Source organism: Artibeus jamaicensis, unplaced genomic scaffold, assembly GCF_021234435.1.
Source record: "Artibeus jamaicensis isolate MK-2021 breed Jamaican fruit bat unplaced genomic scaffold, CSHL_Jam_final contig_1015, whole genome shotgun sequence".
Classification (NCBI taxonomy): domain Eukaryota; kingdom Metazoa; phylum Chordata; class Mammalia; order Chiroptera; family Phyllostomidae; genus Artibeus; species Artibeus jamaicensis.
The window spans coordinates 19,481,414-19,495,644 of record NW_026521194.1 but is presented as its reverse complement, the minus strand read 5'-3'; the positions used below and the strand labels follow the sequence as shown (position 1 = coordinate 19,495,644).

Genomic DNA, 14,231 nt, shown 5'->3' with positions numbered 1-14,231 from the left:
CGGTCGAGAAGAATGTTGTGGTTGGATCTTTGGAAAATACCAACAACTAAGGAGATGGAAGGAGAGAAATGAGAAGGGTGGGCCAGAGTGAAAGAAGGAAAATTGGGTGTTACAAGAGTCAGTGGGGAGGATCCCAAGATTATAGTTAACATTGTCAAAATACTGCTAAGTACACAAAGGCTAAAATGCCATTTGTTTTGGCAAACAGGAGATCTCTTCTGATTTTTGCTTTTCCCCTGGACTAGTGGGATTTGACCTGTATGACCCTGAGCAAGTAGTTTAATAATAATCCCTACTCACAGAGTTGTTGTAAAAAGTAAATGAGACTTTGCCCACCTAAAGAAGGCTTGTCTGCCTCTCTCTCTCTAGAGTTAACTTCCTTTAGACTTATTTGCATTCACACATTTCAGTGCTCCAGTATGTTTGAAAAATATATGACCTTGAAGAAAGATAGTCTTTTAACAAATAATGCTAAAGCAACTGGACTTTCACATGCAAAAGAATGAATGTAGACACAGACCTTACACCCTTCACAAAAATTAATTTAAAACAAATTACCTAAATAAAGACCTTAACACAAACCTCAAAACCATAAAACTAAGATAGCATAGGAAAAAATCTAGGTAACTTTGGCTCTGGTGATGACTTTTTAGATACAATACCAAAGGCACAATCCATGAAAGAAATGATTGATAAACTGCATTTCATTAAAATTAAAAACTGCTCTGCAAAAGACCCTATCAAGAGGAGAAGATAGATCACAGGCTGGGAGAAAACATTTTGTAAAAGACGTATCTAAAAAAAGACTGTCATCCAAAATATACAAAGAACTCTTAAAACTCAGCAATAAGAAAACAAAAACCTGATTTAAAAAGTGGGCCAAAGCCTTTAACAGACACCTCACCAGAGAAGATACACAGATGGTAAATAAGCATATGAAAAGATGCTCAACCTCATATGTCATCAAGAAAATGCAAATTAAAACAACAGTGAGACACAACTACACACCTCTTAGAGTGGCTGACATCCAGAACACTGGCAACAGTCCTTGCCAGGCTGGGAAACCATGCCAGCACTCACAGCAACACACTCTTCCCCACCGAACCTCATGTTCATCTTCTCTGAGTAGCTCCGAGTTGCATTCCCAGGTATGTTGTCCCCAAACATGTTGGTATTCACAAGCCCTTGGGTAAATCATTCTCTTTCTGTTCATAGCATGGACTTTTTTCAGTGCCTCTTTCTTGCTCCATTCCAAGTTCTGCCCCTAGTTTTTGTTGAAGACCTAGCATGCAAGGGGCCATGGGCTTGACACCTAAAACTGTGTAAAATGAAGAAATACAACCACATCCATTTGTTTATATATTGCCTGTGGCTGCTTTTATGCTACAGTGGCAGAGTTGATGGCTTACAAAGGCTGGAACAATTACTATCTGACCCTTTAAAGGAAAGCTTGCCAATCTCTGGTCTAAGTCACCCCTGTCTGATAGACTTTTTCCTGCAAGGATGGGAACGCACTGTTCACATGTGGTTATTGAGTGCTGGAAATGTAGCTAGTGGGGCTGAAGAAGGGAATTCTTGACTTAATTTCACTTTAATTGGTTTATAGTTATGATGGCTAGTGGCTGTCGGGTTGGACAGCACAGGTGTAGAAGCAATAAAGGGAGTTGGAAAGGAGTAGAGGTTTTTAAGAGTATAAACACATCTTGAAGTCATTCATTTCAGTAAGGATTTTGCATAATCTTTAGAGAATGGAGGGTGGCTTCCTCTAGGGGCCAGGCCCATACCAATTGGCCCAGGGATCAGAAGAACGGGGTAAGGGGGAGGCTGTTGACAGGGCACAAGCACATGCACCCTGAAGTCTTCATTCCAGGCCTCAGGGTCCTCAACTTCAGTGTAGGAGACACTGGGGCTGTGGATTTGGGCTCTTTGAAGTTCCCCCACTCTTACATTTAAATATTGGGTCTGATTGTTAGCACAGCCTTCTGATGACAGGAGATGAGGGTCTTCTTCAAACACCACCATTGAGGCATTCTAGTTTCCATACCATGCCCAAAGTTGATAGATTTTTGACCCGAGTCTTTTTTATTGCTTCCTGTGGATGCTAACAACTGCCAACTAATTCCTCATAACTAACTGTGCCCGATATCTTTCTAGCATTTGAGACATTTTGCATGAGCCAGTTCAGACTCCTCGGCAGGTTCCCTCTCTCAGCACCCCATAGGTGAAATCCAAGAAGCCACGCTGCTGCAGTCGGAGGTCAGCTGTGTCTCACTCCCAGTAATGGGGGCTACCCCATCCATCCCGTCAGTATCCCATTCTGGGTATCTGCTTCCTGTAACTGCTCTTGCTGTCACCTTTCCTAGTCCAGGTTCCCCCAGGAGCAGATGACGAGAAGACCATTTGCATACGTGTGGTTATAGGGAATGATCCAGGGGAGGGGGGCCCGGGAGTGGGAAAGCAAGACTAGAAAGAGTAGAAAGCCAATACAAGATATGTTAATTGGCAGGTTGTTGTGGGGGACATCTGTGGCTCAGTCCAGCTGGGACCCCTGGGAAACTGTGCGGAAGACGCCTCAGACTTCCCCTCCTACATTGCTGGCTGGGTGGTAGTCCCGGCATGTCGATTTTCTGGTGTCCTGTGCCTCAGATGATCTGACTCCCAAGTGGAGAGAGAATGGCAGGTGCTCGCCAGCTTCGTGTCCAGGATGGTGAGCGTGGCCACGATGTGGACAGGGCACTGACAGCTGCAACGACACTGAACACGTTAACAAAGCCACAAGTCCTTGAACGAAGACGTCTGGTCAAAGCAAGAAACGCAAAACCAAAACAAAACACACGCACGCACACAACTTGGTCACCATTGGAGGTAACCCGCATACAATACTTCACTCTGACAATGAGCAATTAAAGGAGAAAATTAGAAAGTTAAGCCTCGGGCCTCACTTCTCTGTATAAACTGTATTTCGGAGTAATCAGTTAGCCCTGGTCAATGAAGAAAAATTCTTCTTTAAGAAAAAATTATCATTTTTTCATCACTGTCTTTTAGGGCTGAAATAACACAAAGTGATTCATTTGTTTTAATATATTTCAGAATAAAAGGAGTGATAGAGGAAACGAGTGAGGGGAAATCTTGATAAATGTCGAATTATATTGAATTTCCTGTGTAGAGGTTCATTTTACTATTCCTTTATTTTTTTTAACTTAGAAAGAAAATCCTTTTCTTATCTGCTCCAACACTATCATTAGCTTTGACTTGCATACACATTCTTATAATCCTGATTGCCCATTATTCAAAGAAACAAAGCACTAAACAATGCAGTTGAACAGCAAGCTACAGCTTTTTTCCTAAGATGCAAGTTCCAAACAGTGATGCTTCTATCCACTTTGATCACATTGCAATCTTAGCATTTCCCTGATGAACTGATACACTGAGAGGAAGCCAAATGCTTGTTACAAAATCTTGCCTGTGGACACACCTCATAGGTTTGTCCTGTGGACTTAAAAACAATGAACCCTGAGCTCCCATCAGAGTGTCTGGCACAAGGGGAAGGCACTTGTTCAGAGCTTTTTCGGCTATCTCCTCCTCCCCTTCCCAAACTGAAGTTGGAAAAGCCTCTTTTAGTTCCTTTCAAATGTAAATATATCCCCGCCCCCCCCCCAGAAGGGTACTAAATTAACTCATTAGCACTTCCCTACACAAGAGCAGAGTTTACTTTATCAGATTAACTACAGACAACAAGGTCCTGAGGCAATAGGATGTCAGTTGCATAAATGTTGACACAGACAAGCTAGAATGGAAAGTAAATAATATTCCATCTTATCTTTGTTTGTGGATATGCACTTTCTGGGGTGCTTTTGTCATCAATCTCATTTAATCCTGGAGACCCCCATTTAAGAAAGGAGGTTCCATAAGCTTTAAAGCATGGACCCAGCCTCAAGCAGCCCTTCAACTGCATCGCTAGAATTAGAACTCCAATCTTCTGACTCCAAAGTCCAAAGGGGGCCTGGATGTCTGGGGGTGAGAAAGAGAACATTGAAGAAGGAGGGAACAGCAGGGAAAGGATCTTAAACACAGGATAAAAGGTGGGTGTTTTTCCCTTCATCAGGGATCCCCTTAGGCATCTCCCTTCCCAGTTTACCTGGGGTTTCTGTTTTTATATTTGTCCCTGTCATATTTACACTGAATTATGCATGGGACAATCCTCGTTGACCTGAGATGGCCTATAATATTCAATTCTCAAACAAAGTCCCCAGAATATTCATGATCGTGCTGCTTTTACGCACAGCTAAAAGCAAAATACCACCTCATTTCAGATTTTTAAAAAAGAATCTTCTGATCATACCTGCAGAATATGTCATGAACCTGTAAAAATCTAGCTGTATTTTTTCTATTCTTGACCACATATATGATATTTGATTTTTTTCCTTAAAAAAACATGATTATTATTTCTGTTTTAGTCATTTGAAATCCAGGGCACAGTGAGTTTTAATGGCTAAAGATAGACCATTTTTTATATCCTTTCCTGTGGAAAACACTTAAGCGAAGATCCATATATATATATATATATATATATATATATATATATACATACACACATATATGTACATGTATATAGCTGATTTTGTGTCATACATATTTGCAGCTTTAAAAACTCAAACATGAAAAAAGGGTGTAAGTGAGACAGTGCTGTTTCCACCATAATCTCATTCTCTAGCATAAGCACAGTTAATAGCTACGCAGCTCCTTTCAGACTTTATTTTACAGAGTTTTCGAAGCACTTCCACATACTTCATCTCATTGGAACCTCACAACAGCAGTATTCAATTATAAATGTGAGATTGGGGAAATTGTTTTCCAGTGAACTTTAATAACCTTCTCATGAACAGGAGTTACCATGACTGACTACCTCTATTCACATTTTTGCAAACCCAGGCCCAGATTGATTCACTGTGACCTTTTGTGCTCAATCCATACAGCAAAGAGCAGCCTGGGTGAGGGGAGCAGAATCAATCCAAAATCTGCAAAGCCTATTGGCTCTATCAGCTCCAGCCTTAGCTAACCACAGAACATTTGCATGGGTAATGTTTTCCAAGCTATTTTAAGGGATGCATTTCAAAATATTTTAAGGGATGCATTTTTCAAGATGTGCTGGTCAAGCCTGTGGTACAAACCTGAGTTCAAAATAGAGGAAATAGTGGCATCTCCTCCAATCTAAGTAGGTGGAGATAGACTTCACACACCAATTATCACTGGAGATAAAGTGACAGCTTTCAAATTAATGTAATAAAACAAGCCCCCACAGGCTAACAGCATAGTCTTGGGGTTAGCTACTTAATTAGTGGGGTCTTTGTTCTAATAGATCTTTTAGATAAGATCTTGAAATCACATCTGGGTGGGGGGAAAGAGGGAGTTGGAGAGAGCTTGGAGTCTTAGGTGAATCCGGTTACCATATTTTTAAATTATACTAATGGAAATATAAGGCCATTGATTCCAAAAAGCCAAATCAACTTCATCTCTTAAATTAGTCTGTATATAATGAACTGTTTAATTTGGACTCTGAAGTTGCTTCAAAGAACCCATTATGATAGCCAAAGACTAACCATGATTAAATTTCCCTCCAAGGACAAATTAAAAAATAGCTCATATTTTTCAGTCTTCATTCATTTCCTAAATCATCAGGAAAAATGTTTACTAGGTAAATTGGTCATCTTTATTATCGTGGCTTTAACATTCCATGCTGATACTGTTCTCTTAAACCTTTGGTCTCAGACTGAAGCAGGAGGAAGTGGTGACTGAAGCAGATTTGATTTCCACTGAAACAAAAAAGGCAGCCACAAGTCTCTGAGCTCCCTGAATCTGAACAAAATGCAGAATGACTTGGAGTACTGTGACCTAGCTTGAAAAGTTGTAATGGCCCTGATAACGATTCATGTTTTCACAAAACAAAGGGCTATCTCTCTAACCTCACAGCCTAGGCAGGGCCTCCTCCTCTGAGCTGCCTTTGATGATGAGACTCGGGCAGCCAGTCTCAGAGAGAAAGGGACATTCAGGGAATTTTAAGTGGTTTGAATCAGCAGTTGTCATATGCAATTGATGTTCATTTATATTTCACTAGCCAAAATCTAATGCTGCCGAAATTGGGAAAAAATATTTCAAATATTAATCAGGGCCAATCCTGCTTTAATGTAAAAAATGAGCTGTCTTACCTTTTTTTAATCCTAGAATCAGAGGGAGATTTAATATTTCCTGACAGTGCTTTAAATACTTTGCTGTTCAGACTTCAATGAATCCACCATAATTATATCAGTTAAAGCAGCTTGGTTTTTTCAAAGCTGTTTCAAGCTTAGGGTACTTTTGAACTCCTTATCATGGCATTCAGCCTTTGATACCAGGTTTAATAGAGAAAAGACCAATCCTCAAATGGACCACCACTTAGCTCTTTAACCCATTTATCCATTAGTTGTTTATATTTTAATCTATGGACTCTGTGGTCTGTAATTTCCCAGCTTCCTCCTCTCCAGGAAATGTAATTGCACAGCATCTGGGAGCCACACACTATTCTCAGGGGACAGTTTCAGGGAAGACCTAGTGATTTTTAATTCCCAGAAGATCAAACAATAAAGACTTCAGTAGATTATCATTAAGAACTGATTTCACGTTTGGTGTCTAACTAAGCCTTTTATAAGAGCTTTTTCTTTTGTCATTTCAGTGAAGGAGGCTAAAAAAATTATCTTTGTTTCCCAGGTGGAAAAAAGGTGAGCTATTAATATATCATTTGTGGTTTTCTTTGGGGGGGAGTACCAGTTTCTTTAGGTGGAAATTTATTGTACTCACCCCTCACCACCCCCTCAACAAAGCCAACAATTGTTTCACAGTTTTGGCTTCAATTAACCTGCTCATTCTCCCTGTACCACACTCTCCAGTAAAGTGAGATCCTCACAGTGTGTTGTACTGGCAATTTCAGCCTTTACCTCTACAGCCAGTGAATAAACAAAAGAGAACATATTTTTCTTCAGAAGAACAGCCAAAGAGCACTAATCACATGTACATAAAGCCAGTGGATGAACCAGAAGGCCTCCGCTCTGCGTGAGTAGGTGGCGAGCCTCACCTTTCTAAGAAACAGGGATGGCTAGTGTAGGTCCCTCTTTATTTCTTCAGGTGACCACTGAATCCCCACAGCAGAGCCCTAGCTTCTTTGAAAGTTTGAAACATACCACCACAAGCCAGTGATCATATCTGGAAACTCTTTCATTGTTTTCCCCTAATGTCTCATGTAAAAATAAATGAGAAGTCATAGAGTGGATGCTTATTAATAACAAAAGAAATTATCAAAGAGATGAACATAAATGGTAATGAAATCAGAACAGGACGGTGAAATACACAATACAGACACTGAAGGGCTGAAAGGGAGGAGAGATGATAACAAGGCAAGGTTCGCTTTGAACTTCTTAGTCAGTATTTATCATGTTTTCTCTTAATTTTCTAACAGCCATTTGTTATTTTACATCAAAATCTCTTATCAATCCAAATTTTATCATTTCATGCAGTTATTTAATCCTGCCTTACCCCATTTGCATGCTCCTCCAAGATAAATACCAGCAACTGAATTTGCTACTTTCATTCTCAGTAGGAAACGTGTTGATGCTATTATTAGGCTAACTTAGCAAAGGTTACCTCTTAAGGCAATGGATTTGGACTCTTTGCAGGGTTAATGCCAAGATGGGATGCTATAGTGGTAAGATCTTCAAACTTGGGAGTGAGAGGACATGAGGTCTTCTTCTAACTTGGCTCTTAATATGTGTATATGTCAGTCAGCTTAAGCCACGTCATTAGGGTGATCATTTGCCCTAACCCAAAATTTGCACCCTATGTGTCATCAGCTAGGCTTCAAATAGTACATCCTTCAGATATCCCCTCCTCCAGAGCTGCTTCCTAGCAAGGTTGTAGCTATCTTAATCTTCCAACAACACTAGGGTATTCTTAGTCGGCATAATAGATGTTAAAAATGGATTTCCATGCGTAAAAATTGACTTGTCAGTTAGGATTTAGGAATATCAGAAATGGGTATGAAATAATGAAAACAGTGAAAATAAAGCCATGTGGGTTCCATGAAATATTCTATAGACTCCCATCCTGCTTGCGTAAATAGGATAACAATCTACAAAACCCCATGGCCTGTACCATTAGGGATATTGTCTCCTAGATTGTCCTGTGTCTGCCTATTTACCCAGCCCTCTGATGGCCTGATATCTACTATGGGGTTAACTGAACCTGCCTCTGGAGGAGAGCCATGTCTGCCTCAAGTGGACATTGCACACACTGGTAGAGTTAGAACACCTGCAGGCCGAGAGCTAGAATTTCATCAAACTCATAGAATAGCTTATATGAGCTTTTTTGTGTCTGCTTCCTAATAAATGTTTAATATACATCTTTATGTATGGCTGAACTTGGTCAGAGACTCACTCTCAATATAAATTGATGAAGAGGTTGTGGGGAGATTGTTATTCTTCACCCATCTCTAATTATTGGTGGTTACCATTAACCACAAAATAATCTTTGCAGTATTACCCATTAATTACCCAGCACTGATCTCTCTGTAGCCCTGCCCCAGGTAGTCTTACTGTCACCCAGGTGTCTGTAGGCCATTAGTTGGCAATGAACTTGTAAATCTCCAGACTACAGACCCAGAGGAGTGCAGAAGGGTTCAATACATGCATAGGGCTCTCCTGGTTTAGCAGCCCCTTTGGACTCAATGGTTGGGTTTGACTAGTGCCTGGTCTTTGCTCCCAAGTTCCAGAAGTTAGGATTTTTTCACTTTTCTTCTGGGAACTGAAGACCCTTTGGGAGTCCTGATCAGTGCATTCTGCAGGCTACACTTCTTGCATGGGGCCACGGTCAAGCCCTTTGAACAGAATACAGATATGGACACCATGGTGGCATGTCATAGAGAGAAGTGACAATGATGATGATGGTTGTTAATATAATCTCCACATGGCAAAAACCTATCTCACCACAGATTGTGTTTGGTTGCATATAAAATGTAGTTGAAGGTATATTGACTTAAACTACTATGTGGGTTTTTTTCTCTCTCATAACACCTCTAGAGTTGGGCAATCTAAAGCTGATACAGGGCTTCATTGATGCTTAACAAGGACCCAAAATCTAACTTCCCACTCTGCCGTTATTAGTTTGTGTTTCTTGTCCTGTACTTTCAAAATAGCTGCAACACCTTTGTACATATATTGGAAAGGGAAATAGAGCAAAGGGCTTTCAAAAATAAGATACTGTCTTTTTATTCAGGAGAGAAAGAGCTCTCTGGGGATTCTCACTTGCATTACATTGTCCAGAACTTTGTCTAACTCTAGTGCAAGGGAGTCAGGGAAGAGAGGAGTATTAGCAGGACATATCGCCATCCTAAAACAATGAAGTCCTACAGTCAGGGAGAAGGGGAATGGACGTTTGTTAGACAACAAGTGTGTTTACCACTACCACTAGTTACCAGTCATTTTACCAGGTACTTTTTATACCTGCCATCTCTAATGTTGCATTAGGGGAACCATTTTTAACACGATGACACTAAGGATTAAAGCCTTATAGTAACTTGCCCAAGAAAATGGAAGATTCATGATTCAGATCAAGGTCAAGTTGATTGATAACAATAATAATAATAGTTAATGTTGGTGAAATGCTTGTCACGTGTTGGAGATTCCTTTAGTCGCTTTATGTGTATTGACTCTTTTCCTTTCCATAGAAACCCTCTGAAAGAAGTATCTCTATAGTCCTCATCTACCAGGTGAGCCAATCAAGTGTTCAAGAACTTAAGAACCTTTTTAAGAGTCACATGAGTTGTAAGAAGTGAAGCTCAAGTTTGAACGCTGTTCTGTGTGACTCTTTAGCTCTTGACCACCTTACTACATGGCTTTTGCAAAACCCACTCTCTCAGACCATATACACTGCCATAATCTTACAGGAGTTGTAGAGACACTGAGAAAACAAGCTCGTGGTTAAATACTAATAAGGCAGCTACTCAGTACTTCAGCTTAGAGGTATTAAATAGAGGAAGACCCAAGAAACAGAAAGAAAATCAGTCAGGTCTGAGCCGGTATTCGTGCATATGCCAGAAGAAGCTCTTACTATTTTTCCTTCACATAAAGGTCTCCTTTGTCTACACTGCTATGTATTCTTGATATCTATCACAAAAGATTACAATTGCTTGCTGCTTACCCAGTGACTGTCTCCCATTCTTTCCTAACAGGACCCCCATTTTACCTAGGGCAACACTGGTTTCAGTTAAAATGACTCACTTCCATAGACTCCCTTGCCTCTGTGGGGTGGCTTTTGATATGAGACTGATCAGTGACATACAAGTAAGCATAATCTTTTGGTGAGGACTTCCTGAAAGTTATTGTTTATTGCTGAAAAGGGACAAGCTCACACTCAGTTTGGCAGCATATGTGCTAAAATTGGAATCATACAGAGAAGATTAGCATAGCAGTTGCACAAGGATGGCACACATATTTGGGAAGGATTTTATATTTTGTGCAGTTCCCAGAGATCATTTGACACCTCACTGGTTAATATCAAGGAAACAATATGAGTCAAAGCACAACATGTGGCATCCAATATTGAATTTGTGTTTTTCTTGAGAGAGAGTGTGAGAGAGACGGGGAGAGAGAGAGAGACAGAGCAAGAGAGAGAGAGAAAGAGAGAGACCAACTGGTTTATTCACTTGCCTTTTATTCATTCCTTTTCTTTCAACCTGAAATACAGTTGTGATGTCCAGTGGGGCAGCAGCCATATTATGAAAATGAAGAAGATAAAAATTTTAACCTTGGACTAAGGGTGATATAGTGGAAAGATAGGCAACTGCTTAACTGCTGAGTCCCTGATAGCCTTGCAGTGCCTCCATACCAACCTAAATTTGCCTATCTCTGGGCTTGCGATGGCTTACAAAAATCCTATTTAGTTAGGCCACTGTAGTTGTTTTGTTACTGTTGTCACATGAAGCTTAAAATGACACCGACTGATAACAATGGCCACACTATTCTCCCCTTCTATCAGGCTTTTTCTGTTTAGTCCCTAAATGATCTCTATATCAGTGTCATGGCCCAAGTTCCCACTGCATGGGCGACCAGGTAGAATGTTAGTCAGTCTGAAAGGAGTGGGTTTACAGCACTAGCACCTTGGACTAAAGAAGGCCTCAGGGCAGTCGGATGACATTGTGTGAAGAACACAGACTTTGGCAAATCTAACATTCATGGCAGGGTTAACTCGCCCACTCTGAGCTTCGGCTTTCTTGTCTCTAAGATGAAAACTATGATATCATACTTAAATATTCAGTGAGAGGTACAGGAAGTGCCTAAGTGAAGTGGTACATATGTATATGTTTTTCTTTATTATGAAGTCTTCTCTCTCACCAACACAAATGGAAGAAATTATCTCACCCTTCCCCATTCCTTCCTCAGTGCAATCCCTCAGTCTTCTTGTTATAATTTTCCCTGGAAAAACATCTCCCCTGGTATTTGTCCATGGTTTTCACTTTGTCTAGATTTTGTGTGGTTAAAAGTTGGTGGGGAAGGAGCACTGGCCAGGCAACTCAGTTCATTACAGGATCCTCCAGATACAACAAGGTTGCAGGTTCAATCCCCAGGCAGGGCACGTACAAGAAGCAACCAGTGAAGGCACCACTAAGTGGAACAACAAATTGATGTCTCTCTCTCTCTCTAAGAATCAATCAATAAATTTTTGAAAATTAAATAAAATGTTGGTGGGGAAGGAAGTGGGAAGAAGAAAAAGATTCACAGAGTATGGCCCTCAGCATGGACAACTCTGCTCTCAGGCAGAAGGGAACTTATGAGCGAGCAAGCAAACATCTCCCTCTTCCTCAGAACTTCCATTTTTCCCCATGTGGAAAAGGCAGCCGGGTGTGTGGCCATATCTGTAGGCTCACGTCACTGAGTATAACTGCGTTTTTAATCGGGGTTTCCTTAAGAGCTATGTCCTCTGAGATGTGCTTTTGGAATGAAGTCACAATCACCTATAGTCCGTATTTATAACACACACACGCATATATAGCACATACATATTTATATATAATATTAGACTCTGTTGCCATGGAAACTATTACAGTGCTAACAAATTAAGCATTGTGACACCACTATAATAAGAAAAAAGAAATTCAAATGAAACATCAAGCATTTCTTTAAGCACAAATAGCTTTAGTAATTAAATACACAGAAACAACGCAGAAAACCACAAATTAATATTTAGAAGCCTTTTTGCAATATGAAAATTGGCTTTGATGCTGTTTTCCTTTTTTCCATTGCCTTGCATTATACATCCTTATAAATTACATTTGGCATTAGGTTTACAAGAATAGATCTGTTACATCAGATCTCTCAGACACCTGAAAGCTCAGCTCTCATTCTAAACAGTTACACCTTTCATAGTCAGTGAGAAAGAATTTATGGTTCTTTTAATTCATCAAAAGGAGGACTTTTTAAAAGGAAAACTCAGTTGTGAAGTTGGTCTTACATCCCTTGTTTCATTCAGACAACATGTAGAACTACCCCTGGGGTTTTGAATATATTAACATCCTTTCACAATTAACCCTAATGGGAAAAGTGTAGCATTTTTTCCAAGCAGATATATTCAAAGCTGAAAAATACATATGTTTAAATAGATCTCATTATATCAGCTACACCAAATCTCTCCTCTTTATACAGAGGATTGTACCTCTTTCCACTGTCATGCAACATTAAAATAAGAAGGCATACACAAGGATGACATGGATTTGACAAAAAATTAATGATTTGTACATCACTTTAATGCTTCAAATCTGCAATTCATGTATGCTAATTAGCTCATAATGGGCTGTTGAAGAACAGAACTGTCATCCTGCTGCTTCACAGGTTTCTGGAAGCTCCGATTCGGCACAGACTTGCTGGCTGGCTGCTGGATTCTGGGCTGTAACACGGCAAATCTCTGGTAGCATCCCCCACCCCTCCCCACACACACAATTGTTTCCTGGATGTGGTGCTTTAATCTATCAGAGTTATGATGGCATATCTCAAATAAGTGGTTCCCGGGTGCCGCAATACATACTGGGAGCAATAGCATAGGATCACTCTATCTAAATGATTGATTTCTGGATTTTAGGCTGTCAGGCTATACCTCAGAGGGCAGCTGTCAGCTTTCTAAATGTATGAAGTTGTATTATGCAGCACATTTGGAAAATGTATGTACAATTTTTTTAAATTTACAGATAAAAAGGCTGTGAAACTTGGAGAGAGAAAACAAAGGGGACCAAAAAGATGAGATATCTTTTCTTACTGTGATATCAGGTCTATCTCCCCAGTGCAAGAAAAGCAACTACCAGTCCCTTTGGTGGGAGGCAGGGGTGCCTTTGTGCTGCCTGGGTGGAGACAAAGACTGTCACAACAACAGGACAGTGGAAGGCAGAACTGCTTCATAAACCAAATGAAAACATCAGGGCTGGCCAGAAGCTGAGAGCTTTGAAAACAAGTCACTTTATTTTTACTGGAGAGAAAACTGATTGTCCCTGACCGTGTGACAGAGGTGTGACCCGAGGTGATTCTGACATCACATCAGCTGGTCCGTGAACCCAGCTCTGGCTACCCATGTCCGAATTGTTTTCAGACTTGACATGGCCATCAGGTTCCTACCTGCTGACATTTTGTCTTAAGGACTCCAAAAGGAAGATGTGTTTAATTAAAATGTCTTTTTCAACTGAAAAATACGAACTGGAAACCATAATGGGAGAACAGAGCCAGGCCAGGGAAATAAAATATCTCAAATGTAGTTGAGCTAATAAGGGATTTTATACAATAAGAAACAGATACTTTATAATATGCAAAATAATGGCATAATAATTAAAAAGGAGATTAAAAGTGATCAAGTTAATAAGATTTTTTGTTTGTTTGTAGATCTTTGTTTATTACAGCTTTAAGACCTTTATGCAAACATAGAGGGGAAATGTACTAATAAGAATAATTGGTGTTTAGTAAATGTTGATTGAAGGATTTTCTTCAAATAATGTGATTCATGGAAGACATAAAATGATATTCCAACTTAGAGGCTACACAGGGGTCTCCACTCAGCAACAGGAAAATGCATGTCAAAAGTAACAATAATATTTTATTTTCAGTAGACATCTGCATAACACTTTCTTGTGAAGGAAACCAAACTACAAATTTGAAGCCCTTCCAAGT

The 14,231-nt window shown here is 40.1% G+C and overlaps 1 non-coding gene across 1 annotated transcript; it reads left to right on the top strand.

Moving 5' to 3' along the window:
• Positions 1–10,433: 10,433 nt before the first annotated feature.
• Positions 10,434–10,540, top strand: LOC119064395 (U6 spliceosomal RNA). The gene has a single exon (XR_005085394.2). It is a non-coding gene; the product is annotated as a U6 spliceosomal RNA (small nuclear RNA).
• The last annotated feature ends 3,691 nt before the right edge of the window (positions 10,541–14,231 follow it).